This window comes from Branchiostoma belcheri, unplaced genomic scaffold, assembly GCF_001625305.1.
Source record: "Branchiostoma belcheri isolate BF01 breed outbred unplaced genomic scaffold, Haploidv18h27 scaffold70, whole genome shotgun sequence".
Classification (NCBI taxonomy): Eukaryota; Metazoa; Chordata; class Leptocardii; order Amphioxiformes; family Branchiostomatidae; genus Branchiostoma; species Branchiostoma belcheri.
This window is the reverse complement of record NW_017804354.1, coordinates 1,750,798-1,754,061: the sequence shown is the minus strand read 5'-3', so window position 1 is coordinate 1,754,061 and position 3,264 is coordinate 1,750,798. Positions and strand designations below refer to the sequence as shown.

Genomic DNA, 3,264 nt, shown 5'->3' with positions numbered 1-3,264 from the left:
GAGAAAACCAATACAAGTGTGACCAGTGTAGCTATTCTTCAGCCTCTAAGACTTCCCTAACTCGACATATGAAAATCCACACAGAGGCACCAAGTCTGCAACTGTGACCATCTCGTAGTGACATTTAGTACGCTCAGTCTGCTGTTAACTGCAGTTTCTCTACTTAATATTTTGATACGAATCTTAAGGGTATATGACAGTTATGTTTATTAAGATATAGGCTGAATATTCTGTAAGAATTCATGATGTTTGCAAGTAGGCAAAGGTTTTCCCACGAGAAAGCCCTATGCTTGTTCACTTTAATATCTAATAAGTTATGGCTATAATTTAGGTACAAGAATAAGTCTTAGTTTCGCTTAGTAGGCCATATACTTTGTTGTAATATGAGATATCAAAATCTATTTTAGCTACCTAGAATTGAGAGTGAGAATAGTAAGCGTTATAGTATTGATTGGATAATGTACATATACATAATCAGTAATTAACATCGGTAAGTGATTGTACACAATAGTTGAAGCTGAAAGGTAGACATTAGTGCTGTGTTTGTACACAGTAGTTGGAATGTAGACGTTAGTGTTGTGTGTGTACGAGCTTAGATTTTCTGTTTATCTACTAGTAGTTCCTGTCACGAAGTGTTTGCCTATATGTCCTACAAACACAATTATATCTTGTGACTATCAACTCTTTAAACTACTAGGATTTGTTAGGATAAAACATAAAAGCTAATGGTATTGATTTGTAACAGTGTAAAATGACTGATGTGCTTCAGTTTCCAAAGTAGGAAGTAATTTTACGCCATTGAAAAGGTAGACGATAGGTTGTATACAAGTAAATTTCCTGTTTTTTTTTCGAAGATGTATCTAGATCTAGATATTTATCACTGACATTATTAAATTGTGTAGTAGCTTGAACATAATGTTTCCTTCTGTGTTGCATTTTTTTCCTTGGATGAAATATTGTCAGAGGTGGTGAGTTGATCATAAAACACAGAAATCAAGATTCAGGCCAAACAGTTTGGCGTGACATTTATTACCTTAAATTATCTCTTTCGTATTAGATCAGAAACAAAAGTTAGACGCGTGTTACGTTGTTAAGGTGGTCGGTTTGAAACGCAGAACGTTGACATTTTGAAGAAACACGTAACGTGCCAACTGACATCAAAATGTACTACATGGGTAATCAGGTCGACAACTTCACCTTTGACCTAAAGGGCGTTTACCTCCGACCTCACGAGACGACAGAAGGACAAAGCTGCCCGAGTTCCGGTTTACGTGAAGAGAAAAACCATCATAGGAAGCAGGTAAGACTTAGAAACGGACAGAAAAGTATTCTGATGTTGAGGGGAATAGTTTAAGACCATTTCTGTGGAAGAAGAACCGCAGTAGGATGATAATTTGTAGGCATTTTCGGGATGTGAATATCGTTGAATTAAAGGGGGAGGGGGGCGAAACCTAACATACGTTCGACCCTCGCCACTTACATGTACGTCGATTTGCATCAGGCAAAGTGGCCTTTTTAGAGTACGTGAAATTATATAGAAATGTTAATTGTATTGTAAAGAATCGCACAAGGCGTACATTACAAAATCTAGAAACTCGTAGAACTGATTTGTAAAAACAGTAAATAGAGAAGCCTGGTGACCAAACCTATAGGCTATACTGCCGACTCTCTTTCCAGCCTAGCGAATGGAGTCATGCATTTTACCCATTGTTCGTAGTCGTAGAAGTAATAAATAATATGATATAAAATGTTTTAAGAGATTGGTGGTGTGAGTGAGTGATTGTAAGATCTCAAATTATGATTTTGGAACAACATAGAAGCAAATTTATTCAAATGCGAGAAAGACAACACGTTAGAATTATGTTGGGTTACGTTGTTATATATTATGTTGATATTGTAGAGCATGTTAAAGTCGGAACTCTTTGAACTTTTTTTGTAAAAAGCCAATTTTATTATTGACAGCATTTAAAGCTTGATCTTTTTAATTTCATTTTTTCATTAGGCTGAACATGGCAATGGCAGGACACGGGTCTCACACCGGAGTTAGTCAGAACTGCTGTAATGCGTCTCCCACCGGGGTTTCTCAGGTCAACTGTGACAGCAAAACAAGCGATGTTCAAGACCAGGCAGCAACACAAGTCAACTTGAATAACGCTGGTGAGAAACCCTACATGTGTGGGGAGTGTGGGTACAGGGCAACTAAGAAATTTCACTTATCCCGACATATGAGGACCCATACAGGAGAAAAGCCCTACAAGTGTGACCAGTGTGACTATTCTGCTGCACAGAAATCTGATTTGGATAAACATCTAGCAAAACACACCGGTGAGAAACCCTACAAATGTGACCAGTGTGACTATTCTGCAGCACGGAAATCTCACTTAGAGGAACATGTAGCAAAACACACCGGTGAGAAACCCTACATGTGTGGGGAATGTGGGTACAGGACAGCTGACAGGTCTCACTTATCCCGACATATCAGGACCCATACAGGAGAAAAACCATACAAGTGTGATCAATGTGACTATTCTGCTGCACAGAAATCCAGTTTGGACAATCATCTAGCAAAACACACTGGTGAGAAATCCTATATTTGTGGGGAGTGTGGGTACAGGACATCAAAAAAGTCTCACTTATCCATGCACATGAGAACTCATACAGGAGAAAAACCCTACAAGTGTGACCAGTGTGACTATTCTGCAGCACGTAAATATGATTTAGACTTACATCTAGTAAAACACACCGGTGAGAAACCCTACATGTGTGGGGAGTGTGGACACAGGACAGCTCACAAGTCTGACTTATCCAAACATATGAGAACCCATATACGAGAGAAACCCTACAAATGTGACCAGTGTGACTATTCTGCAGCACGGAAGTCTCATTTAGACGATCATCTCACAAAACACACCGGTGAGAAACCCTACATGTGTGGGGAGTGTGGGTACAGGGCAACAAAGAAATCTCACTTATCCCGACATATGAGGACCCATACAGGAGAAAAACCCTACAAGTGTGACCAGTGTGACTATTCTGCTGCACAGAAATCCAGTTTGGACAATCATCTAGCAAAACACACTGGTGACAAACCCTACACGTGTGGGGAGTGTGGGTACAGGACATCAAAAAAGTCTCACTTATCCATGCACATGAGAACCCATACAGGAGAAAAACCCTTCAAGTGTGACCAGTGTAACTATTCTGCAGCATGGAAAGCTCATTTGGACAGACATGTACTAAAACACACCGGTGAGAAACCCTACA

The 3,264-nt window shown here is 39.6% G+C and overlaps 1 protein-coding gene across 1 annotated transcript in view; it reads left to right on the top strand.

Annotated features, from left to right (window-relative positions):
- The window catches only part of LOC109484818 (zinc finger protein 525-like), a gene marked incomplete at its 3' end in the record, with an annotated part of 16,320 nt that overhangs the window by 6,157 nt on the left and 6,899 nt on the right, over positions 1-3,264 (top strand). The window lies entirely within an intron of this gene.